The sequence below is a fragment of the Equus caballus genome, chromosome 4 (genome assembly GCF_041296265.1).
Source record: "Equus caballus isolate H_3958 breed thoroughbred chromosome 4, TB-T2T, whole genome shotgun sequence".
In the NCBI taxonomy this organism is placed as follows: domain Eukaryota; kingdom Metazoa; phylum Chordata; class Mammalia; order Perissodactyla; family Equidae; genus Equus; species Equus caballus.
The window spans coordinates 89,989,761-90,008,699 of record NC_091687.1 but is presented as its reverse complement, the minus strand read 5'-3'; the positions used below and the strand labels follow the sequence as shown (position 1 = coordinate 90,008,699).

The 18,939-nt window shown below is 39.0% G+C and overlaps 1 protein-coding gene and 1 long non-coding RNA gene across 20 annotated transcripts in view; one reads left to right on the top strand and one right to left on the bottom strand.

The window, feature by feature from the left end:
* Nucleotides 1-17,202, top strand: part of LOC106783100 (uncharacterized) — a 58,012-nt gene extending 40,810 nt beyond the window's left edge. Inside the window, exons 4-6 of one of the 2 annotated variants that reach the window (XR_002807609.2) lie at nucleotides 130-310; nucleotides 11,346-11,762; nucleotides 12,548-17,202. This is a non-coding gene — a long non-coding RNA (uncharacterized lncRNA). The other variant, XR_001380631.3, reaches the window with a different exon arrangement.
* MKLN1 (muskelin 1) overlaps nucleotides 1-18,939 on the bottom strand; it is a 312,981-nt gene that overhangs the window by 205,223 nt on the left and 88,819 nt on the right. The window lies entirely within an intron of this gene.

Genomic DNA, 18,939 nt, shown 5'->3' with positions numbered 1-18,939 from the left:
TCAGCAAAAAAAAATAAGACAAAAAGGAAAGATGAAAAATATACGGCAAAATTTTAGCAATTGTTTGATCTGGGTGATAGATATCGGATGTTCATTATACTGTTCTAACTTCTTTTCTGTATGTACCAGAATTTTGCAAAGGAGAGGGTAACCATGGACAAATCACCTCTCTGTACAACAACACAAGCTACAAATGGAGTTCTGAGCTGGAAGCATGAGTCACCCTGAGGTGCGATGATCTCTGGAAAGCCAAACTTCCCAGAGAGAAGAAGCTGGGGAGCACAGGATGCGTATTGGTGGTCACAATCATGTAAGTCTAACAGAGGTGTTACATATAAAAAAGCAGTCAAAAAGAAAGTTCCAAAGGGTGAAGAAAAAGTTTCAACCCAAAACCGGAGTGCAGGAAGTCTGCACAGAGAATCATTGCTCTCGGCTATAACTGGCTTCCCAGCTACCCCACATCCTCCCTCTGGATTTGGGCTGCTTAATCACACTAAAAGGTCAGACCGTTTCAGTTCTGGGAGCTAAACAGAGAGGAAAAGGACTGTTGTCCCCAAAGGCATCCTGTAGATCAATTCCCTTTTACAAATCAATGCACCAGAAAGCACGTCACTAGGTTGTCTGTCTTCTAGATCGTTAAGAAGTTCATCTCCATCTTATTCTTCCTGGAGAGGAGAACTTCAGCGTACCCTGACTAGAAGTGCACTCCAGCAGAGAAGGGACGACGACTTTGAAAAAAATAATCACATAAGGCACTAATAAAAGCTCTGGGAATGTGGGGCTCGCCCCGTGGCCGAGTGGTTAAGTTCACGCACTCCGCTGCAGGTGGCCCAGTGTTTCGTTGGTTCAAGTCCTGGGCGCGGACATGGCACTGCTCATCAACCCACGCTGAGGCAGCATCCCACATGCCACAACTAGCAGGACCTACAGCACAGAATATACAACTATGTACTGGGGGGCTTTGGGGAGAAAAAGGAAAAAATAAAAAAAAATCTTAAAAAAAAAAAAAGCTCTGGGAGTGTAAAGGGATGGCTCTCCCTGCCCAAAATATCCGATAACATCTGCAAAGCACCTCATTTATTCAACAGTTGTAACCTTGCTATGAAACACAAATCACTTTAATAATTCTGCAATTTCCTTCCGGGTAAAATCTTACTCGGAAATCTTGAAATGAGCAGCTTCCTCTAATGGGTCTTTGATTTGCAGGGAAGAGTAAAGCATTCTTACTTACCAAGGCATTCTGCTCAGGTTTGGTTTGACCCTATCATCTCTACCTGCATCTCTGTATCTCTGTCAGGAATCTTCCTCCAACTGAAGAGCATCTAGGAGAGGGCCATCAACCCTCTCTCTTCTCCTTCCTATTCTGCAAGAAGAGACAGTACTATCTGATTGTAGGCATAGGGCTACATCTACAGTGGGTAGGGTCCCTGGGCCTCCCCTGCCCTTCCCTCCCCTCTTCCCTTCCCTCTGTTTTCTTCTGTTTCCTCCATCTAGGTGGCCTCAGTGTTAGGAGGGCATTTCTCTCTCATGCGATGAAGTTCAGCCATTTGGTTCTCCTCTATTCTCCCAAATGCTCTTAATTGTTCTTATCATCACACCCAGTGGAGGGTAATAAAATTGCAAGATTCAGATTTGGGCTTAGGACAAGAAAAAATGCCCTCTAAATTGTCTATCTTGGCTCTGAGATCTAGGCCAGTTTACCAGAGAGCTCTGTATTAGCATTTTAGGAGCAACCTGATTAACGAAATGTTACGCTACTATTGGCTCTGTACTGTCAGGGGTAAGGGTGCAAACATAACCACAATCAATTTTGGAATACTTTATCACTCCCAAAAGAAACCTTGTACCCATTAGCAGTCACTCCCCATTTCCTCCTAACCTCCTCCATCAGACCTCAGCAATTAGAGAATTGCTACTCCATTTTCTGTCTCTATAGATGTGCTTTTCCAAACATTTCATATAAATGTAATCAGTCTTTTGTGACTGGCTTCTTTCATGTAGCATGATGTTTTTAAGGTTTACCCATGTTGTAGTACTTCATTCCTTTTTATTGCCAAATAATATCCATTGTATGGATATATCATATTTTATTCAACCATGCATTAACTGGTAGACCTTTGGGTTGCTTCTAATTTTAGGCTATTAGGAATACTGCTGCTATGACCATTCATGTACAGTTTTTGTGTGGACATGTTTTCATTTCTATTGGTTGCGTATCTAAGAGTAGAATTGCTGGATTATATTGTGGCTCTATGTTTAATCTTTTGCGGAACAGCCGGACAGATTTCCAAAGTGGTATACAGTTTTACATTCCCACCAGCAATGGATGAAGATTGCAGTTTCTCCTCATCCCCACCAACTCTCTGTCTTTTTGATCGTAGCCATCCTAGGGTGTATGAAGAGGTATCTCATTTGGATTTGACTTGCATTTCTCTGATGGCTAATGATGTTGAGCATCTTTTCATGTGCTTATTGGCCTTTCATGTATCTTCCTTAAAGGAATGTCTGTTCAAATTCTCTGTCCATTTTCAAATTGAGTTATTTGTCTTTTTATTATTGAGTTGTAAGAGTTCTTCATATATTCTAGATACAAGTTTCTTATCAGATATAGGATTTGCAAATATTTTCTCCCATTCTGTAGATTGTCTTTCACTTTCTTAGTAGTATCCTTTGAAGCATAAAAGTTTAAATTTTGGTGAATTTTAATAGTTATACCTCATATTTAGGTCAATGGTCCATCTTGAGTTAATTTTTGTGTATGGTATGGGGAGGGAGTCTATTTTTATTGTTTTGCATGTGAATATCTAATTGACTCAGCAAGACTAGAAAGACTATTCTTTCCCCCATTGAATTGTCTTGGCACCTTTGTCAAAAATCAATTGACCATAAATGTGAGGATTTATTTCTGGACTCTCTATTCCATTCTACTGCTTTATATATATATATCCTTATGCCAGTATCTCACGATCTTGATTATTGTCCTCCAATTTTGTTTTTTCAAGATTTTTCATGCTATTTTGGCTTCCATTTCCATTGGAATTTTAGGATGAGCTTGTCAATTTCTGCAAAAAAATATAAAACAATCCAGCTGGAATTTTGATAGGAATTATGTTGGATCTGTAAATCAATTTTGGCAGTATTGCCATCTTAACAATATTAAGTCTTCTGATCCATGAATGTGGGATGTCTTTCCTATTTCTTGAGGTCTTCTATAATTACTTTCAAAAGTGATTTGTAGTTTTCAGAGTAAAAGTTTTGCACTCCTTTAATTAAATGTATTCCTAAGTATTTTATTTTTTTTTAAAGATTTTATTTTTTTCCTTTTTCTCCCCAAAGCCCCCCGGTACATAGTTGTATATTCTTAGTTGTGGGTCCTTCTAGTTGTGGCATGTGGGATGCTGCCTCAGCACGGCTTGATGAGCGGTGCCATGTCCGTGCCAAGGATTCGAACCTATGAAACACTGGGCCACCACAGTGGAGCGCACGAACTTAACCACTTGGTCATGGGGCTGGCCCCCAGTATTTTATTTTTTATGATGCTATTTCAATGGACTTGTTTTCTTAGTATTGGGAGGAGATTGTTCATAGCTAGTGAATAGAGATACGATTGATTTTTATATATTGGTCTTGTACCCTGAAACCTTGCTGAACTTTTTTTATTAGTCCTCATAGGTTTTTAGTGGATTCTTTAGGATTTTTTATATACAAGATCATGTCATCTACAAATAGATACTTTTTCTTCTTCTTTTCCAATCTGGATGCCTTTTATTTCAATTTCTTGCCTAATTACTCTGGATAGAATCTCCAGTACAATGTTGAATGGAAGTGGCAAGAGCAGACGTCCCTGTCTTGCTCCTGATTTAGGGGGAAAGCGTTTGATCTTTCACTGTTAAGTGTGACATTAGCTGTGAGTTTTTATAGATGCCCTTTATCAGGTTAAGGAAGTTCTGTTTTATTCCCAGTTTGTTGAGTGTTTTAATCATGAACAGAAGTTGATTTTTTTTTCAGATTTTTTTCCTGCAACTACTGAGATGATCATGTGGTTTTTGTCCTTTATTCTATTGATATGGTGTATTATATTAATTGGTTTTGGAATGTAAAACCAACTTTGCATTCCTGGGATAATTCTCATATGGTCATTGTATATAGTCATTTTTTTTCAATTTTTAAAAATTGTAGTAAAATACACATAACATAAAATTTATTATCTTAAACATTTTTAAGTCTACAGTTCAGTGGTACTAAATATATTCATAATATTGTACAAACATCACCACTATCTATCTCCATAACTCTTTTCACCTTGTAAAATTGATACTTTATATCCATTGAGTAATAAATTCCCATCCCACCCCCTGCCCTAGCAACCCACCATTCTACTTTCTGTCTCTATGATTTTTACTTCTCTGGAGACTTCCCTCATATAAGTGGAATCGTACAGTATTTGCTTTTTTGTTACCAGTTTATTTCACTTAGCATAATATGCTGAAGGTTCATCCATATTGCAGCATATTGAAGAATTTCCTTCTTTTTTAAGGCTGAGTGATATTCCATTGTATGTATATACCTCATTTTGCTTATCCATTCATTTCTTGATGGACACTTGGGTTGCTTCCATGTTTTAGCTATTGTGAAAAATGCTGCTATGAACATGATGTACAAATACCTCTTCAATACCTTGCTTTCAATTCTTTTGGGTATATTTGCTGGATCATATGGTAATTCTATATTATTTTTTCTTCTGCTTTATCTCCCCAAATCCCCCCTGGTACATTGTTGTATATCTTAGTTGCAGGTCCTTCTAGTTGTGGCATATGGGACGCCGCCTCAACATGGCCTCAGGAGCAGTGCCATGTCCGTGCCCAGGATCCAAACCCTGGGCCGCCGCAGCGGAGTGTGCGAACTTAACCACTCAGCCACGGGGCCGGCCCCCATATATATTTAATTTTTTGAGGAACCTCCATACTGTTTTCCACAGTGGCTGTAGCATTTCACATTCCCACCAACAGAGTACAAGGGTTTCAATTTTGCCATATCCTTGCCACACTTGTTTTCTATTTTTTTGATGATAGCCATTCTAATGGGTATGAAGTAGTATCTCATTGCAGTTTTGATTTGCATTTCCCTAATGATTAGGGATGTTGAGCATCTTTTCATGTGCTTATTGGCCATTTGTATATCTTCTTTGGAGAAACATCTATTCAAGTCCTTTGACTAATTTTTTATTGGGTTGTTTCTTTTTTTGTTGTTAAGTTTTAGGAGTTCTCTATATACTCTGTTATATTAATCCTTTATCAGATACATGATTTGAAGATATTTTCTCCCTTTATCTGTGTTATCTTTTTACTCTATTGATAGTGTCTTTCTTTTTTTTGGTGAGGAACATTGTCCCTGAGATAACATCCATGCCAGTCTTCCTCTATTTTGTATGTGGGATGCCACCACAGCATGGCTTGATGAGTGGTGTATGGGTCTGCATCCAAGATCCAAACCCTGGGCTGCCAAAGTGGAGTAGGCAAACCTAACCACTACACCACCAGGCTGGTCCCATTGAGTGTCTTTTGATACACAAAAAATTTAAATTTTCATGAAATTCAATTTGTCTATTTTTTCTTTTGTTACCTGTGCCTTTGGTATCATATCCAAGAAATCATTGCCAAATCCAGTGATGTGAAGATTTTGTCCTGTGTTTTCTTCTATATGTTTTTTTTATGTTTCTAGATTCAGTTTTTATATGTTTTATATGTTTCTAGATTCAGTTTTCTCATATAATGTTGAGAATTTTTTGCATCTACATTCATAAGAGATATTCTGTACTTTTCTTGTGATGTCTGGCTACGGGCCTCAAACAATGAGTTGGGAAGCGTTCCTTATTCTTCTTTTTTGGAACAGTTTGTGAAGAATTTGTATTAATTCTCTACATTTTGGTAAAATTCAACAGTGAAGTCATCTGGGCCTGGATTTTTTTTTTTGTGGGAAGTTTTAAATTACTAATTCAATCACTTTATTTGTTATAGGTTTATTATGATTCTCTATTCTTCTTGAGGCAGTATTGGTAGTTTTTGCCTTTCAAAGAATTGGTCGATTTTATCTAAATTATCTACATAATTTATTGGCATACAGTTTTTCATAGTATTCCCTTTTTTAGTATAATCCTTTCTTTTTTCTTTTTTCTTTTTTTTTCTTTTTTTAAAGATTTTATTTTTCCTTTTTCTCCCAAAGCCCCCCAGTACATAATCATATATTTCTAGTTTTGGGTCCTTCTAGTTGTGGCTTGTGGGACGCCGCCTTAGCATGGCTTGATGAGCAGTGCCATGTCTGCGCCCAGGATCTGACCTGCAAAATTAACCACTGGAGCAGAGCGCAGGAACTTAGCCACTCGGCCATGGAGCCGGCCCCATAGTATAATGCTTTTCTTTCTTTCTTTTTTTTTTGTTGAGGAAGTTTGCCCCATAATCCTTTTCATTTTTTTCAGATCAGTAGTAATGTCTCCTCTTTTGTTTTTGATTTTAGGAATTTGAGTCTTCTCTCTTTTGTTTCTTGATCAATCTAGCTAAAGGTTTGTCAATTTTGTTGATCTTTTAAAGAAGCAACTTTTCATTTTGTTCATTTTCTCTATTGTTTTTCTGATCCTTTGTTTAATTAATTTCCACTCTAATCTACTATTTCCTTCCATCTGCTTGATTTGAGTTTAGTTTGCCTTCCTTTTTCTAGTTTCTTAAACTGGAAGGATAGGTTATTGATGTGAGATCTTTCTTTTTCTTTCTTTCTTTTTGTTTCAATATAGGCATCTAACAGTAAATTTCCCTCTAAGCACTGCTTTGATACATTCCATAAATTTTGGTATGTTTTGCTTCTATTTTTATTCATCTTAAAGTATTTTCTAATTTCCCTTGTAATTTCTTCTTTTACCTATTGGTTATTTAGGAGTGAATTGTTTAATATCCACATATTTGTGAATTTATCAAATTTCCTTGTCTTATTGATTCTAATTTCTTTCCATTGTGGTCAGAAGTCATGTTTTGTATAATTTCAAATCTTTTAAATTTATTGGGACTTGTTTTATGACCTAGAATATAGTCTGTCCTGGAGAATAGTCCATATTCCTGAGAAGAATATGTATTCTGCTGGTGGTGGTTGGAGCATTTTATAGATGTTTGTTAGGTCTAGTTTGTTTATGGTTTTATTACAAAATGAATAACACATTGTTATAATTATTACTTAATATGATTTTATGTCTTTTTAGAAAGTTGAGAAAAGAAAGGAAAGCAAGTTATATTTAGAGTTTATGTCACCCTCCTTACTTACCATTTCTGGTTCTCTTCATTGGTTTCTGTGGATTTGAGTTACCATCTTATAACTCATTTCTTACTCTAATACAGCTTTGTCCCACCAACCTCCTTTGTGCTGTCATTGTCAAATATATTCTTTTATATAATTGCTTTTTATATCATTTAAGAGAATAAAAGAAAAGAAATATGAATTGATACATGGGCTTTTATAATTACGTAATTAGATTTAGTGAGTGCTCTTTGTTTTTTTGTGTGGATTTGAATTACTGACTGGGGCCACTTGTGTTCAGCCTGAGGAATTTTCTTGTTTTTTGTAACTCTAGCCAGCTAGCAATGAATTCTTTCAGATTTTGCTTATCCGGGAACATCTTTATTTCACTTTCATTTTTGAGAGAGAGTTTTACTGAACAAAAGATTCTTAGTTGACATGGTTTTTCCTCCCCAGCACTTTGAATATGCCGTCTCATTGCCTTCTGGCCCCCATTGTTTCTGGTGAAAAGTCAGTTGTTAATCTTATTTGGATTCCCTTGTATGTGATAAGTTGGTTTTTTTCCTGCTGTTTTCAAGATTTTCTCTTTAACTTTCTCTTTCAACATTTTTACTATGATATGTCTAGATGTGGATGTCTTTGTGTTTATTCTACTTGGAGTTAGATGAGCTTCTTGGATGTATAGATTAATATTTTTCATTACATTTCAGAAGTTTTCAGCCATTATTTCTTCAAATGTTTTTTCTGCTCCTCACTCTCTCTCCTCTTCTTCTGGTAATCCCATTATGCATATGTTGATGTACTTGATGGTATCCCATATTTCCCTGATTTTCTGTTTATATTTCTTTATTCTTCTTTCTCTCTGTTCTTGAGATCAAATAATATCTATCTATTTATTTTCAAGTTTGCTGATTCTTTCTCTTTCTTATACTATTGAGCCCCTCTAGTGAATTTTTTTCTGTTATTGTATTTTTCAATTTCAGAAAATCCATCAGGTTCTTTTTAAAAAATAATTTCTATCTGTTTGTTGATTATCTTATGAGACATTGTCATCATACCTTCTTTTGCTTCTTTAAGCATGGCTTCCTTTAGTTATTTGAACATGTGATAATAGCTGCTTTGAAGTCTTTGCTAAATTGGATATCTGGGCCCTCTCACAAGGAGTTTCCATTGACTGCTTTCTTCCTCCTTTCTATGGGTCACATCACACTTCCTGTTTCTTTGCATGTCTCATAATTTTTTTTGTTTAAAACTAGACATTTTAGATAATATACTGTAGCAACTCTGGATACTGATCCCCTCAACCTTATCATTTATTTTTAAGTTTATGAGGTCATTGTTGTAGTTTGCTTTTTTATTTCCTTAGTGACTTAGCTAGATTATTTTAGTAAAGTCTCTTTCCCTGAAGTGTGAAACTTCTGATGATGCTCCTCAGAAGGTGCATGCTTGGTCATATGCACAGTCATTCTGGGATGAGAGTGATTTTAACACAGGTCTCTTTGACTGTCTCTATTCCTGATCTCTCTGTTAAGTTGTCTGTCCCTGCTGGTCTCATGCCTAGTTATTAGGCTCCATTAGTTGATAGCCAATCACTCTATTGTTTTCAACAATGCCCTGTAGCATAAATTGCTCCACAGTCTGATCCAATTAAATGTAAGCCCCTCTGCAGAGATAGATTTCAAGGCCACTCCTTGAGATTTTTTCTGACCCCTAGAGGGCTCTTCTAAGCTGTCTTTTTTCCTGGTTCTCTCTGGTAAACTAGCTGGCCTACAGTCTAGCTTGTTGCTCTCATGGAGCTACCAGCTTCCTCTTAATTGCTTATCACCAAAATCTCTATTGTTTTCCACAACTCCTTTCAGCTTGAATTTCCCCATACTCTGTTCCAAATAAAGTCAGTTCCCTTGTGGAGATCTTCAGAGTTCTCTGTTCTTATCATCTGTCTCTTCCCCTGGGCAAAATCTCTAAGGTTCTGCTCTTGAAGTGGGGGCAGGGACAGTGACCCACTTCTCTTGGAGTAATACCCCTTCTTAACAAGCATGCCACTGACTGGGGGTAGTAGACTTGATCTTCTTGGTTTTCATCTCCCTTTGTGGAACAATAACTTTAAATGGTTGTTTTAAAAATAATTTCACCAAGTATGATTGTTTTGTTGAGGAGTGGGTCTGTGGAACTCCTCAAACCACCATTCTGGAAATTGTCCCCTAACAGGATCTTAATAGCAGTAAACCTTTTCTTGACTGCTAACAATATGAACTTCTTCTGAACTTCTGCTAGAATTTGGGTTCTGATGGAAAATAATTGCAACACAAAGACTAAATTGCAGGTGAATTTGGAGATAAAGGTACTGATTGATCCCCCTTGAGCAAAATGAAAACTTTATAGAAAGACTCTGACAACCCACCACCCTTGTGCATTCCAAGCATGGAATACCAGTAGATACTGATAAAAATAAACCACTAAACCAGGTATCAGGAGACAAAGGTACTAATTCTTAGCTCTCTCCCTGGTTTTCTAGGTGAACTTGAGTAAGCCAGTCAACTTCCTCTGGGCTCTGGTTCCAGTATTTGTGTTAAAGTATTTGTCTCACTACTGATCCCCCAAACAGAGCATGTGGTTTAAATTGTGTTTATAATGCAGTAATTTCCACTAAATCTTCCCCATTCCTTTGTCATCCTGCCATCTCTTGTGACTGACATCATTCATCTGGGAAGTATCTGTCTGGGCTTTGAGAGTTATTCCTGCTTTTGATCTGTGAACTCCAGACTGAGCCTTGGCCTATAAGCACCATGTTCTAAACACCCTGAACTTGTTGGATGGGGAAACAAAGTCACAAAGGCTTATTCCTACTCTCACTAATGTTTTAATTTGTGAAAGAAAAGGAAGTAAGAAGCTTAGAATTTCCAGCTCTGATCTTTTGGTCATAGTCTACTGTTCTAAGTGAGAATTATTTCTTATCCTCCCCAAGCACTATCGTTTTTGGTTACTTAAAATGTAGTTGGTTCCTAAACAATTCATCTCCAAACTATCTTTGGAACAAAGTTTGCCTCCAGTTGGATCTTTATGAGGGCCTGTGGCCCTGACTTAATTTTTACTGACTTCTTAATAAGCACTGCCACAAGCCATTTGAATACCCTGGAGATCAAGGTTAATAAGTCCCATCAGTCATTAAGGCGGTTAAAATCAGTCTTCCTCCCGAGATTAGGTCTAACAAGCTCACCCACAGGACCAGGATTCTTGGCCAAAAAAGTCCAGGTCTGAACTGAGAGCAACTGACCAAAGCAGGAGTAACCCAGTTGTTTTACTGGTAGCAACCAAACCATTGTGCTGCCTTGTAGCCAGTTTTCACAGCACAGTAAAGTTGTTTAAAAATTTGGAGCCCAATGGGGAGTTACTGCTTGATAGTTCTAGAGTTTTTGTTTTGGATGATGGTAAAGTTTTAGAAACAGATAGCGGTGATGGTTACATGAGATTATGAATATACCTAATGCCACTGAATTGTACATTTACAATGTAAATTTAAAAATGGCCAAAATGGTAAACTTCATGTTATGTATATTTTACTGCACACACACACACACACAAAACCCAAAACCCACTTGGGGCCCCACTGCTGCTGGCTCTCTGTGCAGAATGTTCCTCAGATTGTTTAATAATGCCATCTAATCTGGGGCTTTGACAGCACCTGAGTTTCCCAAAGAGTCCCAAAGGTTTCCTGAGTATTACTGCCATCAGCATGGCAAATGAAAAAAAAAATTTTAACTTCCCGTGTCTGCCTGTTTCTCCAGGAACCTGGAAATAATATGCAGCTACTTAGAGTCCAGGGATGCAGGAGGGCTTAAGATGGGTGTATGTACATTTACAGTTAGCCTGAGTTGGCATCCACTTTCTTGTGCCCTCATTAAGTGGTACCTGAAATAACTAGGAGGATCATTAAGTGGCTTACCATAATCCTTCTAAATTGTTAGACTTAATCTAGAATTATGACGGTACAACCCCAATTAACTGCCAATAGTTTTGAACATCCTTTTCTGATTGACTATGTCTTTTCCCTGTTTATCTGTTAGCCTGCCACAGCCTTGTGACCCAAGGCTCTGCGATGGATCAGCCTTCCTACTCACTCCCTCCTGCGCACACCACGTCTCCATGGAAACAGCTTGTCAGGCCCTGCTTGGCTGCAGGTTCTGAAGACCTCTCATCTGCAGCCTCAGTCCTGCACAGATTCAGACTTAATAAGCCAGGCTTCTTAGTAGGAGCTTGTGTTAGGAGCCCCATGCTCTCTAGCCAGTGGGGTCTGGAATTATCCTTAAACTTCTTTTGGGGTACACCTGGGAAGTCCCTAGCACCACTGAGTTGCCCTGACCTTCCACCACTGATATTCAGGCCAGCGGCCGGGTTTCTGCCCTGGGTTCCTGCTTCAACCTGAACTCATCATCTGCTTCCAGCAAGCCGTTTCCTCCCATCATCTCCCCCCACCCACAAAGGTGAGAGCCATTCTGAGCTCTTCAGACCCCACCTGTGGTTGATCACCAGGGACAGTTGGTGCAACCGCCTTTGTATCTCTCAAACTCATCTTTCTCTGCATCCCTATTACCTCTGCTATGGTTCAGGCCACGTCATTTCCTTTTTCAATTACCGCAAGATCCTCCAACCTGGTCTTCCTACTTCCATGCTTGCTTTCCGTGCATCCACTCTCCACATGACAACTAGTGAGAAAACTTTCTAAAACAGCAGACCCGACATGTCCTTCTCCCACAGAAAGTCAGTCAGCATTTCCCGTTGTTCTCAGGATTGATTTCAGCCTGCTCACATGACACATAAGATTACACCTTCATAATCTGATCCCTGCTCACCTCTCCAGGATTATCTCTTGCCACTTTTCCTGCATGTTCTGACCTCAGCCACACCAAACCACTTTACTGCTCCAATGAGCCGCCTGTTCTCTCTCGCTACTGGGACTTTGCATTGCTGCCTCCTCCACCTGCAGTGTCCTTCTTCCCCTCCTTCTGTATAAGCCTTTCACACGTTCCCGGGAAAGCTTTCCCAACTCCCGAATCTTAAGCTCCTCCTCTGAATTCTAGAGCTCCTGTGTTTATTCCCTTTCTGCCTTTCTGCTGAACTGTCAACTCCCCAAGGGCAGAGTGGGCCAACTCTAGCTCAGTGCCTAGCACATTCACTCAAATGTCTGTTGTATAAGTGAAAGAATGAAGAATAAGCCTCTGGAATAAAAATGTCACCATATGCTGATTATAAGTATATTCTTTTCCAGAGTCTTCTCTTGTCAGGCACCATTTATCCACCAGATTGGACCAGCTATGAGTTTGCTACACCGCCAGGACACTGCAACTTGGACTGCTGGCCATTGTCCTTAGGGGCACTTCTACAAATGGGTCAGTTGCCCCAGCTCAGCTCTGGCTAGTTCTGGTTGCCTCCTTTTTGTTAGTCTCTGGGGAGGTCCCTGCTGGCCTGTGGCTGAACCCGTGTGGCCTCTGTCAGCAGCTGGAGAGCCATTCCTAAGAGCTGAGATAGTGAGTCAGCCCTCCTCTCATTGCCCAGGGAAGATTCCTTCCTCACTGATTATACAGTGTCACCCAGGCTATGTTTTTCTTAGTGGAACCCAAGATTTGGAATCGTTGTAAGAGGAGAAAATGGCAGATAATCTCAGGAATACACAAGATCTGTCATGTTTCTCCAGGAGAAGTATTTTGGTGGGGGGTGGGGGGAGTGACGGAAGTGGTAAGAGATCTGTGTTCATAGATAAAGAAATAAATCAAAGGAGGAGTTGAGTGTATATGGACCTTTTCCCCCAGAGATTTCAATGGATTATCTGGGAAAGAAGCCAGAAAAAGAGACCTCTCACCAGAGGTGGGTGTCCACCCATGTGGGTACGTAGTGTTAAAGAGCCCCCAGCCTTCAATGCTGTCCCATTCACTTTTTCCTAAATTAACACACCTCTCACCTTCCCAAAATGAGAAACCAACCAACTTTTTGCTGAGGACCTGGATAAGACAAAAAAACCATGGCTTTTGCCTCAAACTGAGTTCCCTTGCTACCAGTGTTGGGCTTTCAAAGACAGAGAGGAGTAAGGACTCTAGAAGAGGCGGTAACAAAGCACAGGCACAATCTCACTTTCTTCCTTGCAGTAAGAAAGCAAAAGATCCATTAGATGAGAAAGTGTATGTGAAAGCACTTAGCACAGTGCTTGGCAAATGGATGGAATTCAATAATATTGACTTTTTTTTGTTTTATCTACACTCAGTGTAGGGACCCATAAGGCAATTTTATGTGTTGGAAGAATAACAGGGCAACTGGTGAGAGTGGCGGAGTATTCTCTACCTGGATGATAGCTAAAATTTTGCCATTAGAGGTTCTTTCCTTTGACTATTAAAAAACAAATACCAATTAGAGGCAAAACACATTGTCTTCAGACATTTCAAGTTTACTATTAATGGTTGGTTATATTCTTTTCTTTTTACAGGCAGTAGTGGAAAGAACTTAAAGGCATTAAACATCATCGTAGATGAGGGGAAAGTACAAATTTTTTATTTCTCAAAGCTAAACAAAAACCTATCTGTCTAAATTGGAATACTATTACTCCTATAACTTCTACTATATAAATAAATAGTTTTAACAAGTATAAGGTTCTAGTAGAAACGAGACAGCAAATGTAGAGACCAAGCAACAACTGGGTCATCTCCCTCGGTACTGAGGCAGTGTCTTAGTTGGACAGATTAGGACCGGCAGATCTTGTCTGTTGACGACTTGGAAAGTGGTAGTCGGGAGGCACAAGGAGAACAGAAATCACAAGCACTTGTACACACAGAAAGTTCTTAATAGGCAGCTTCTAACTCTACTTTATGTTTTAACACTGCCAAAACCTGGGACAGCACTCACAGTGCTTGAGGTACTCAACCAATCTTTGTTTAACCAAAACCAAACTCAAAACAAAACACAACTGGTACTTGTTAACACCAGTGAGCTATGTCCCACACTGAGTTCCATAATACTGTCAGCTTAACGTAAGCTCTGCAAACAAGCACCCACGTCTATATTTGCACAGCACTGCCCCCCATGTACTTTCTCTTTTACACACTCAGCAATTTCCTGAGATACGTTGTCTTTACTGCCCCCATTTATAGGTGAAGGAACCATGGCATGACAGGTCGTGAGGCTTGCTCAGATTAGCAGAAAATCAATGTTAGCCTAGAGTATAAGATTCCTAACTCCAAAATTAAAAGACTGAAAAATAGACTTTATTGGGGGAAAAGAGATTCCCCTTAATATTTCAATAAAGAGCTATTACAACTCAATAATTAAAAGACAGACACCTCAATGGAAAAGTTGGAAAAGGATACAAACTAACAAGTCATAAAAGGAGATCTCTGTAGCCATCAAAGAAAGGCTCTGCCTAAAAAGTGAGTTCAGAGTTCTCTGATAAGATGGTCTAGGCTAAGCCTCCTAGCTGAGGATGAAGAAAAATGGGCTTTCTTCCTGCCCTAATCCCAAACCTGAATCTTGCAATTTTAACACCCTCCACTGTGAATGAAGATGTGAGAAAGCCAAGAGCACTGGGAAGAACAGAGTCGCATGGCATTGTCTGGGCCTCTGGAAACAGCAGCAACTGAGGAGGAGGAATGCATAGGGTAGCATCACAGGGCCTGTGGGCCCTCTGATGTTCCTCGAGAATGGAGTCAAGCCTTGTCTGGCCCTGTGCAGAGCCCCTATAGTCTTGTTACTCAAAGTGTTGTCTGCAGTCGGCAGCATTACAGAAATGCAGAACCTCGAGCCCCACTCCAGGCCTCTTGAACCAGAATCGGCATTTAGCAAGCTTTCCAGGAGACATATAGGCACAGTGGAGCTTGAGAAACGCTGCCCTAGGGGGCCTGGCTCAGGGTTTGCTCATTGTAGGAGCTTGGTCAATGTCTGCTGACTGAATGAAAGCCTGGACAGGATGATCTCTGGGGTCCCTTTCAAAAGTAAATCATTGGACTTACTGAAAACTAGTCACTATTCACCTGAGTAAAATATCAACCATTTTATAAAGGGCTTTAAGTAAGATTAATGAATTAATAATGCCATTTGATATTGACACTTTCTACAGTGAATTTAGAGTTTCTTATAAATATTATTTCACTAGGCTTCTTTATATACCCAGGAGGCACCTGCAAGGCGTAAATCCTTCTCTTTGTCCTTTCTGGTCTACCTTTCACAAAAGGGAAAATACTGGGAATGTAAAAGCAAATGAGTGAAAATGAGAATAACAAATCTGAAAAGGCTGAAGAAGAAAGTGCCCACCAACGTATGGACCTTGCTCTATCACCTGCCTTTCTAGACAGCAGAGTCCATAAGCTTTCAGCTTGTACCATATGGGCATGTGTTTGAAGGGGGTGATGGTGAAGAGGGAAAGAAGAAACAAGGAAGAGAAAGAAGGGACCGAGAATTAAGGACCCTGTGCTGTCCTATGAACTGACACAGGCAGAGGCTCCAAATCGGGCCATTAAATTAATTCTGAAGCAGCAATATGCACCATCATCATCAATGTCATTATCATTTTAATTCTACTTGCTGTCTGCCAGCCTCTTTACTGAGCAGACCATCTTAGTAGCAACCCAGCCCCTAGCTTCAATTGGCCACAGACCTTAGGCTGCCAGGAAACCAGTTACAAGAAGGGAGACAAAAGGGATCCAGAGGATGGAGAAGCATTCTGAGTTCCGCTAATGAGTGAGGTGACTCATGGCTGACTCAGACAGACGAAGTACAAGCCTGGGAGAGAGGAGGCAGTTGGGGGCAGACCTCAAAGGAGCCCTGCTGCAAACGTTCAAATGGAGCTAGGCGGCCAGGGATGCAGTGTTATTTAGAGAAATGCCTGCAGCTCTGGCGTTGGAGGGAGGAGCGTATCCTGAAAACAGAGGGAGAAAATTGCGTTTGAGGCCAGAAACTGAGTTGTGAATCCATAGCCTTCTATGCTTAGGCAAATGTGTAACATTCTCTAGTGACATTGACTTGCTATTTGGCAAATCTCAGAATACTAACTCCATAGGAATTAATTGTCATCGTGTCCCTGGGAGTAGAGGTAAATCAGGTGCCACCCTCTATTTTTCTAATGATTTCAATTAGAAAAATGAGCCCCTTTTTTTGACTTTCCTTAGTATTTTACATTTGGAGACCATTGTGATCCAACCTGTGCTTATAGATAGATTTTTTAAAAATTTGAACGTATGGCTAAGGCGTCTTCTGTCATATTAATGGCTAGTTGAGGTTTTCAGTTTGAAGATTCCAGGGTCACACATTGTTCTGAGGGTTGGTAACTGCATTGTCCTACATGGACTGTACTGAAATGAGATGACTGTCCCAACAAATGCTCTATCTGGGCCCCTGAAGAGTGTGCATTTATGAGATGGCTGGATATAGGTATAGACTACCTGAGTGACACAGTTTTTCTCCGTGTGTTAAATAACCCACAGAGAGGTCACACCCGTGACCTCAGCCACATTAAGACAACCCAAACCAACTGAGCTATCTAAAAATAGTTTTGGTTGACTACATATTTATATGTGATTTGAAGACTATTGTCACAAATGTACTTCACCAAAATAGCACCATGGTGGTTGAAAAGGCAAGGATTCTTTGGCAGTTTGGCCACCTGTGAACTTTCATTGAGATGAAAAATAATTTGCTCCAAAAGCAAAAGTGTTTCAGCTTTGCCTGCCCGCAACAGACAGCAACAGCAGTTGGATGTGGTTGTTTTAGCCTTCGCCAACTAGTTTTCTGTCACCAGCAGGTTTGCTGTATTTAATTGGGGGTGTTTTGCAACATTATTAATCCCAGTATGTCTGATAATTGCAAAAGCAATGAGAATGTTGAATGTGCTATTGAGAAGACGCTTATGATTATGATGAAAATAAAGGAGATTAACAAATTGAATGTGGTAAGAAAAATCACCAGTGTTGTACGTGGGTAAGAGATGGAGCATTAGTCAATAGGGGTGATTCTGAAAGAGAAAGAGAGATTCAAAACGTGTGAAAATGCTGGCTGGGTCTAAGCAATGAACAGCAAGAAATGAGGAAAAGTAATCCAAGAAATGGAAATAATTTGGAGTGTGTGATTAGAGAACTGGCATCAACTTTGAATGCCTACAACCCAAATATTCATTCAGGTAAGGGCTAAAAATGTGTTCAAGCGTGTAAAAGCCAGGTGTGGTGAAAGTTCCCGTTCTGAAACCTTTGCTGAACACCAGTGATAGTGCCGTAGATTCGCGATCTGCTAGATTACGCACATCGAATTCCTCATGGGAGCTCCTAGGCACTGCTTTATGACACTTGGCAAAGCCCACTAAAGGCCGCCTTGACCAACTTTCAGTTTACATGAACTGGTCTACTTTGGATAAAGAAATCCAGTAGAATGGGTATCAGCAAGGAGATGAGAATGCTACCTACTTTTAAAGCTTTGAAGAACCATCAAACCCCTTTTTGGTGGAAATGTGTCTTTCTAAGCTTAAATTACTCTTAGCTAGCTTTGTCTTACTAACAGTCTTTCAGAATTCACCTGTTTGTAAGGTGTATGAGTGTGTATATTTCTCTGTATTTTTTTTGAATCATGCTTTTTAATTTTATATTGGGTAGTGGGATTTTCTTTCTGCTTTCAGCTAATTCTTTAACTTGGTTTTTTAATGGCAGCTTATTCCATTTCCTTATATGTCATTTGAGCCACCTTTTGCTGAACTCATAAAAATGCTGATATTAATATCATTTGGCATAAATTGTTATGTTTCTCTGAATATTAAATATAAATATAAATTATTAGAATGAAGTTACTAGGTCATAGTATTATGAACATATTTAAAGTTTTAATATATTTCCAAATTTTCCTTCAGAAAGGTTTTTCCAACTGACATCCCTTCCAGAAAAATATCAATGTTTCTATTTCCATGTATCTTTGTCAGTACTACATATTATTTTTCTTTTATCTCTATTCATTTTGAGGAGAAAAAATATTTTAAAATCTTTATTTGATTGTTATTGAGATCTTTTTATTTTTTTAATGCATGTCTTTTGCCAATTTTTCTATTGAAATGTTTACCTTTTAATTATTGGTTTGTAATAGCTCTTTGTATATTAAGGAGAGTCTCCCATCTCCCCATTTTTCATTAGCCTTTTAACTTTATCTATAGTGGCCACTCCTGTTTTTCATCTCTAAAGATAATATCCATCCCAATTAATTCACATGGCTGATGGGAATACTAAATAAGAAAATATTTGTGAAAATGCTATAAAACATAAAAGATTTTTATCACATACTTCCAATGTTGATGCTACCCAGAAATCAAGAGGGTTGGCCTACAAATCTAACATGAATTTGTAGACAATTAAATTCTTATTCTTGGCTCTGACAGTATCTTACAAAACAAGAAATTAATTTAAACCTTTTGTATCATAGTTATTAGGAATGTTATGAAAATAAACAAAGATGTCAGATATAAAAGCACTCTGAGACTTTTAGATGATTCCTTATAAAACCAAACTGTTGCACTATTTTTCCTTTACTTTTTTTTAAAAATCTAATTAACCCAGTACAGGCTCATTACAACAGAAGAGGCACCATATTCATCACTATTGTTACCTCAGGCTCATAAGCTATACCTGCTCACCTTCCCAAATACTC